The sequence below is a fragment of the Tupaia chinensis genome, unplaced genomic scaffold (assembly GCF_000334495.1).
Source record: "Tupaia chinensis unplaced genomic scaffold, TupChi_1.0 Scaffold148441_1, whole genome shotgun sequence".
NCBI classification, from domain to species: Eukaryota; Metazoa; Chordata; class Mammalia; order Scandentia; family Tupaiidae; genus Tupaia; species Tupaia belangeri.
This window is the reverse complement of record NW_006208290.1, coordinates 338,810-347,874: the sequence shown is the minus strand read 5'-3', so window position 1 is coordinate 347,874 and position 9,065 is coordinate 338,810.

The window sequence follows — 9,065 nt, the reverse complement described above, 5'->3', positions numbered from 1 at the left end:
CCGCCCCGCCCTGCGCAGCCCAGGGGAAGGCCATGCTGCAATCTCTTCACCTCTATTCTCCTCCTAGAATGTTGGGCATGCACACATAAGTGCCTGGTGTGATTTTGAAGTCACTGGGTCCAGGACTCGAACCATGGTCAGCTATGTGGGATTCCAGTGGCATAAATAGTACACCATCTGCTGCCCCAATATTACTCTGTAATAAGTGTTTGTATGTGTGTGTGCGTGTGTGTGTGTGTATGTAGGCCTGACTTTGTTATGGTAATACTGTTTTCATAGAATGAGTTAGGAAAGTTTCACTCTTCCTCTATTTTTATGGAAAGATTGGTGTTATTATTTTTTTTTAATGTTTGGTAAAATTCTTCAGTAAAGCCATCTGGTCCTTGATTTTCCTTTTTGGAAGTTTTTAAATTACTGATTCATTCCATAAGTCTGTTCAGAGATTCTGCTTTTTCTTGACATGGTTTTGGTGGCTTGAGAGTTTCTAGGAATTAATTCGTCCATTTCATCTAGGTTAACTAATTAATTGGCTTATATCTTCATAGTATTCTCTTATAATTTATTTTGTTTCTGTAAGGAGGAAGTAATTTCCTCACTTTCATTTCTGATTATAACTATTCGCTTTATCTCTTCTGTTTTTTTTTTTTTTTTTTGTCTGGCTAATGGTTTGTCAATTTTGTTGATCTTTTGAAAGAGCCAGATTTTGGTTTCATTGATTCTATAATTTATTTATTTATTTAATTTATATCTTCTCTAACCCTACCTTTATTCTTTTTGCTAGCTTTGGTTGTGATTTGCCCTCCTCTTCCTAATTTCTTAAAGTGTAATTTTAGGTTATTGGTTTGAGATATGTCTTTTTTTTTAATGTAGGCATTTATATTTGTAAATTTCCCTGTTTGCCCTACTCTGTGCACCTTACAAGTTTTGGTATGTTGTGTTTTCATTTTCATTTAACTCAAAGTGTTTTCTAATTTCCTTCATAACTTCTGTTACTCATTGGTTAAGTATATGGTTTAAATTCCACATTTCTGTACATATTTATTTTCCTGTTGCTGTGGATTTCTAGCTTCATTTCACTGTGTCAGTGAAGATACTTTGATTTCAATCTTACTCAATTTATTAAGACTTTTTTGGTATTCTGACATGTCTATTTTGGTGACTATTCCATGTGCATTTGAGAAAAATATATATCTTGATATTGTTCAGTGCAGTGTTCTATGCCTGTTTTATTTGGTAGATGGAGTGGTTACTTTTAGTAATTCCTTGTTGATTTTCTGACTAGCTATTTTATCAGTTATTAATAGTGGGATATTGAAATCTCTTTAAATTTTTTTCTTTAGATTTTTGCCACAGGGAGTGTGCTCTTGCCAGAGAAAGACTTAAAGAGAGAGGGACCAGCAGTTGGCATAATGGCTATGTCACTGAACTCCCATGTGGTCAACCACAGTTCAAGTCCCGGACCCGGTGGCTTAAACTCATGCCAGGCGCGTGTGCGTGCATGCCCAAGATCCCGAGAGGAGAATGGAGAAGGGATTATGACGTGGCCATCCCCACTGGGGAGGGTGATTTCTGGCTTTCTTTCTCTCTGTCTTTCTGGTGAGCGCACACACCATATAGCAAAAACCTCTCCAAAAAAGAAAAAAAAGAAAAAGAGAGAGAGAGAGAGAGAGAGAGAGCCAGAAAGAGGGAAAATGAGACATAATCTCCCAGGGAGATGGCCACATTACAATCCCTTTTCCTCCATTCTCCTCTTGGGATAGGGAGATGGCCACATTACAATCCCTTTTCCTCCATTCTCCTCTTGGGATTTTTTCCCACATAAGCTCCCGTTTTTTTTTTTTTTTTTTTTTTTTTTTTTTTTCATGCTGCTGGGTCCAGGACTCATATTGTGGAGTTTGCCATGTGGGATTCAGTGCCTCAATGATGAGATCACCTGCTGGTATCTCTGATTTTTTTTATTTTGTTTTTTGCCTTGAGGCACATGTGCTCACTAGAAAGAGACAGAGACAGAGAAAGGGAAAGTGAGAAATCATCCCCCTGCTGGGGACAGAGGATGGTCATGCAGCAATCCACTCTCCTCTCAGGATTTCGGGCATGCGTGCACACATGCCTGGCATGATTTTCAAGCCATCTGATCCAGGACTCAAACTGTGTTTGGCCATGTGGAATTCCTGCACCTTAACCAACATGCCACCTGCTAGTCTCTTTGGAATTTTTAACATCTGACTTTATCAAGTCCGAGTTTCAGGTCACTATGAACTCTGAATTCCTAGATCTAAGGGCAAAGCTCTAAGTGTGATCATCCGATAATTGGGTTCTTATCAGCCCAGTGACCTTTACAAAAAGAAACTCTGGTGACAATATGAAGATTAGATAAAGTAGTGGAAGAAGGGAGGACAGGGTGGAGGAACTAGGAGGCTGTATGACCTGTTAGGAGCTGATGCAGTAGTTCAGGCCATGAACTGAGGCAGTAGCAGTAGGAATTAAGAGCAGGGAGAATTTTTGAGAGGTATTCTGGAAGTAGAACTCCTAGGGCCTCATGACTCATTAGATGTGGGGAATGAAGATAAAGAAAGCCCATAGGGTGACTTCCAGATTTCTATTATAGCATGGGGAGCTCAGTAGATAGTGATGTGATAAGAGATATGAAATGAAAGAGAAGGAGCAGGCTTGAGGATATGATGAGTTTTAGATATTTTGCAATTGAGGTATGTGTGGATCATCCTGGTGGTATAACTAATTAACAGCTGGATAAATGACTAGGAACTCAAGAGAGGAATCTTAACTAGAGAGATGGTTTTGTGAGATGGCACTGGATCTCCTGGTAGTATATTATATCACCAGAAAGAGGATGAATGGAAAGAGCACTGTCTCTACTCCATGGGTCTTTTCTGTTTGACCACTCACATCTATGGTCCCTGGTGAAACAACAGATGACCCCCTCACTGCCTTGTTTTGTATTCTTTCAGATTCAGATCACCTTACACCATATCATTCAGGCTTCCTCTAGTTAATTAGAAATAATGTACATGGATCTAAGAATAATAGTGTTAAGATGCCTTGTAACTCTTTTGATGATAATGGTAGGAATGATTTAAAATCAGACAGTTATATTTTTATCTTTTTGTTGGTTATAAATATACCTGAAACTTTCATAAATTGCACAAATGTATGGATTTCCATGTGTAACTTGCACAAGTTTCCTGTCAACCTCTAAATAACAGGCAGAGAGAAAGACTCTATAAAAAAAGTTATTTTAGAATAGACATTGCAATGCGAATACACTTGTCATATTATACTATGTCTGTATTCAGGGAGGTAGGAGAAGACAAAGACTTTTAAAAGAAAAATGAAGAGGGATTACATAATATATTTTGGGACAATTATCACTGGCTGTGGGAGGCTGCACACCGGCAAGTCTGCTGAGGTTTCTCAGGGAGCAAACAATTACCATGATTGGTTCCCTTCAAAAAACCTGACCTTTGAAACTTTGCTCTGATTGGCCACTAGAATCCCTCAAATTTGCATATCTGGCACCTCATGATTGGTCCAAAAGCAACCAGTCACAGCCCACCGTTTACAACCAATCACGGCCCACCGTTTACAACCAATCAGGGCCCACCGTTTACAACCAGTCAGGGCCCACCATTTACAACCCACCAGAGTGTATATAACCACGATACCTGGCCCACAGTAGCCAGACGACGACGACCAGGAAGACAACGTCGACCAGGAAGAAGAGGACGACTGAAGAGCCTGAAGAGCTGAAACACCGTGCAGTGTCCAGATGACCCTGAAGATCCTGAAGAGCTGACACTGCATCATCTCCAGACAACCTGGAAGACCCCGAAGAGCTGTAACACTACATCGTCTCTGGACGACCCTGAAGAGTTGTGACACCACGTCGTCTCCATGCTGCTCACAGTAGACGACGGGACCCTTAAGAGCTGTGACACTGCATCATCTACGTGCTGCTCATGGTAGACGACGTGACCCTTAAGAGCTGTGACACTGCGTCATCTCTGTGCTGTACCGTGCTGCCCACAATAGATGGACGACACTGTCATCTCCGTGTTGTAACACTACGCCACTTGTCCCGGCTCTCACTCCTTCACTCAGGAAATCTGTTCGGCTGTCCCCCGGGTCGGGACACCTGGTGCCCGAACAGGGACGGGACAACTGGCTACCAGGATTAATAACAACTGTGATATGTCCTACTTGGAACAGGCATCAGTCCTAGGTTGCACAATTAGTTTCTTGGCAAATGTCTTTGCAGAAGTAGTAAGTCATTCTTGTGTAAGGTTTCAGTGGTCTTTGTGTAATATCGTAGCACTGACAGAGTCCTTGACATAGTTCTTGTTATCAAGGATGCTTGTATGAGAATCTCCCTCCATGGTCTTCCTCAGCTCGGTTTACTCAGAATTGTTATACAAGTTGACTCAAATGGCTCCATATTTACTCTGTCAACTTTCACACTCCATAAACTATAACTCTTCCATTCCAACTAAATATATATTGTGAAGATTCTTCTTTTTTATTTCAGCCAAAGAAAGTACAGATAGTCTCTTATGTCATTATTTAAAGATTTTATCTTACTAAAATGACAATTTTTTCTGATAACTGTTTTGTTTTAAAATGACAACAAATTACTCATCTCTGATTGGAATTAGACAGTGTATATTATTTTGTGAAAAAAATCAAGTTATATAAAAAAATCTGTACAGTAAAAACACAAAAATAAACACAAATTTGTTCATGAGCAAGGTCTGCTCCTCATTGTTAACTTACATTTTTGTGTGGAGCCATATGGGCTCAAAGAAAAACAGGATTTTTGATATGAAGTTTTTTAAAAAAATTTTTTTTAGGAGAGGTTTTTGCTATAGGGCGCGTGCACTCACCAGAAAGACAGAGAGAGACAGAGAGAACAGAAAGTGAGAAATCACCCCCCAGGGGGGATGACCATGCCACAATCCCTTCTCCTCCATTCTCCTCTCAGGATCTTGGGCATGCACGCACATGCGCCCGGTGTAAGTTTAAGCCACCAGGTAAGCCACCAGGTCGGGGACTCGAACCACAGTCAACTACATGTGAGTCCAGTGACATAGCCATTATGCCAATTGCTGGCCTACATGTTTTTTTAAATTTTTAAAAAATTTTTAAATTTATTTATTATCATCATAATCTTGTTTATATTACATTGAATCACATATAACTTTACAGTGTATTATGTTTCTTTTTCCAGAAGGAATACCTTGCATATCAGTCAATACAGAGACATTAAAATCCCCATTTCATCATCCGATAGCTTATTATTTTTCCCAGTCATCATTATCATTATTTTTAAACAATCACTATTTATCATTTTGCTTGTAAAACAAACTCACCCAACATGAAATACTTGTCAGATCAATCCAGTTGAGAATACTATACACATCATCATCAACAGATAATAAACCATATCTGTGTCCTAGTAATTTCATGCCTCTCTATTTATTCTCTTGCTATCTTTCTCTATACTCTTCTCTTCTCCCGCCCCATTCCACACTGTCTTATACTCATTAACTATTTTCACTGCTTTTATGTCCTCCAATATTTCGATCTCTACCATAGAGTGCAGGTAGTCGGTATATATTAAGTGGATACATACAATATCTTTCTTTCATATCTTGGTTTACTTTGCTAAGCAATAGATCCTCCATATCCGACCATTTTCTACCAAATGTCAGGGTCTTGTTGTTTCTTATGGCTGAGTAGTATCCCATAGAGTATATGTGCCACACTTTTACAATCCATTCATCTGTTTGTGGACATTTGGATTGGTTCCATGTCTTGGCGATCGTGAATAATGCTGCAATAAACATTGATGTGAAAGCACTTTTCCGACTGAGCATTCTCCTGTCCTTTGGGTAGATACCCAGAAGTGGGATTGTTGGATCAAATGGTAGTTCTATTTATAGATCTTTGAGGAATCTCCATATTGTTCCCCATAGTGGCTGAACCAGTTTACATTCCCACCAACAGTGTAGGAGGGTTCCCATTTCACCACATCCTCACCAACACTTATCACATTTTATATTTTTAATCTTTGCCATTCTGACAGAGGTTAGGTGGTATCTCATTGTGTTTTTTATCTGCATCTTCCTTATGATGAGGGATGTTGAGCATTTCCTCATATGCATTTTGGCTGTTCATATGCCTTCCTTAGAGAGATTTTTGCTCAGCTCATTTTCACATCTTTTAATTGGGTTAATAATTTTTTTTTCTCATAAGGCACTTGAGTTCCTTGTGTATTCTTGTTATTAGTCCCTTGTCTGAGGCATATTTAACAAAAATATTTTCCCATTCTGAGGGTTGTCGATTCACACTTGTTACTGTGTCCTTTGCTGTGCAGAAACTTCTTAGTCTGATATAGTCCCACTTGTCTATTTTAGGGATCATTGCCTGTGGGGAGTCTTATTTAAAAAGTCTTTGCCTACTCCAATGTGTCCCAGAGTTTCCCCAGAATTTTCCACTAGTAGTTTTATTGTTTGAGGTCTTAAGTTTAGATCTTTAATCCATTTTGAGTTGATTTTTATTAATGGTGAAAGATGAGGGTTAGTTACAATTATATATTTTTTAAAAGCACATAATCCCCAGTTTTAATCTACAAAGAATAACGTATGCAGAAGGAGTACTAGTTTTACCTAAGGATCCTTCCTTCTTCAAAAGGCTGCCTCTGGTTCTTATAAAAAGTGATTCAATTTTCATCAATTTAATTTATTCATTTTTTTGTGATGTTGCTATTTGATCTGTTTCATAGCCCCTGGCATTATTTCTGTGGCCCTGGAAAGCCACTTTTCCTACTCTCTGCACCCATTATAAGTGTCATTGGTTTTCCTGGGCAATAAGCCCTCTGCCTAGGTCCTGGTGAACATTCTATTAAGTATTTGCTATTGTTTTATTAATAAAAGTTGGCTATTAGTATGTATTTCTAGCTTAGAGAATATTTCATTCAGCTAAACTCCCCTAACGGTTCTCTTGCCCAATCTCTCATAGATTATCTTCCTTTAATAAGTCTTGGTTTCTCTATCTGATTCTCTTCATACTTTGACTTTATGCCACAATCCATTATGTACTACTTAACAGCTCTGAAGGCAAAGTAGCCACCTGCCATTAGCCCTGATAAAATGCCACTTTCTGTAAGATGTCATCCATCACTGCTGAATTTGCATTCAACCTCTACTGGAGAGTCAATGTGAAGACTTCAGATTGTAATATCTTCTTTTCCCATTAGTGTTTCTGCAGCTTTGACCATGCTTTCCTTAGGCACCTGCTCTAGCACCCAAATTCAGATCTCAAAAGCGTCAAGCATCCAAATGACAGAGATCCAGCAGGACTTCTAGCACCTGATCTGTTCACTGACATTTCCAAAGAAGGTGATGGAATTGCAAATGAGAAACACTATTCATTGGAAAGTGCTCAAAAATGCTTTCATAGTTACTGGAAGATGTCAACTCATGACAAAATAATCTTTAAGACATACCTTTCCAATGTTCCTGCTTCTCAGTAGGAGATCAAAGGTCATATGGAAAGACAAATCAAAGGAAAAGCTGTGGACCTTATCCACAGCCTCAAACTGAGGATCATCTTGGTGAACCAGATTTGCTTTAAAAGCAAGGCACTAAGTCAATTCATCAGGTCATGATTTGGTGGGGGACATAATATTTGCTGTACACAAAGGTTTTAATTTTGATGTAGACCAACTTATTTATATATTTAGTTTCCTGTGCTTTTGACATCATATCTAAGAAATCATTGTCAAATACAATGTCATGAAGATTTTTCCATATTTTTTATTTTAAACATTTGATGGTGGAGCCAGCCATGGTGTAGTGGTTAAGGTGGCTGGATCCCACTTGGTTGACTGTATAGTTCAAGTCCTAGACCAGGAGGCTTGAGAAACACACCATGGATTTTATACTCAAAATCCCAAAAGAAGGGAGAAGTGCAGGAGAAGGGATTGCAATGTAGTCATTCCCCATGGGGGATATTTTTCCACTTTCCCTTTCTCTCTTTCTTTCTCTCTGACTGTTTCTGGAAAGTGCACATACCCTCTGGCAAATTAAAAAAAAAAAGAATTTAGTGATTTTAGCTTTTACATTTAGGACTTTGATCAGTCTTGAATTGATGTTCAAAATGTGATATGAAGGACCAGCTTATGGCCTAGTGGTTAGACCTGGCAGTTTTCAAAATATTCTGGGCACATGTATGTACATGCCCAAGATCTCAAAAGGAGGGAGAAATGGAGAAGAAGAGATCGAGGCATGACCATTCCCTATAGGAGATGCTTTCTCACTCTCTTTCTCTCTCTCCCTGTTTTTCTCCAGTGAGTACACATGCCCTCTGACAAAAATTTTTTAAATGTAGTATAAGTTATTGGTGCACCTTAATTATTTTGTATGTGGATATCCAATTTTTTGGTAGCATCATTTGTTAAAAAGAGTGCTCTTTTCCCATTAAATGGTCTTGGCACTTTTGCAAAAATCATTTGGTCACATATATGAGAGTTTATTTCTTGGCTCTGTATGCTGTTTCATTGTTCTAATATGACTATCCTTATGCAAGTACCACACTGTTTTGATGACTATAGCTTTGCATAAGTTTTCAAAATCAGAAAGTGTGAAACCTCCTACTGTCCTTTTTCAAGATTACTTTGGCTATTTGGAGGTATCTTGAGATTCCATCTGAATTTTAAGATGTATTTGTTTTTTTTTTTTTTTTTTTAGTTTTGCTATAGGGGATATGCACTCACTAGAGGGAGACAGAGAGAAATATATAGAGAGGGAAAGTGAGAAATCACTCCCTCAGAAGAGATAGCCATGATGTAATCCCTTCTCTTTCATTCTCCTCTTGGGATCTTAGGTGTACATGCACACACATATGCCCAGCATGTTCTCTTTTTTAAAATGAATTATTTATTACTATTATTATTTTAATTTCCTATAGGACATGTGCACTCACCAGAGAGAGATGAGAGAGAGAGAAGGAGAGAGAGAGAGAGAGAGAGAGAGAGAGAGAAAGAGAGA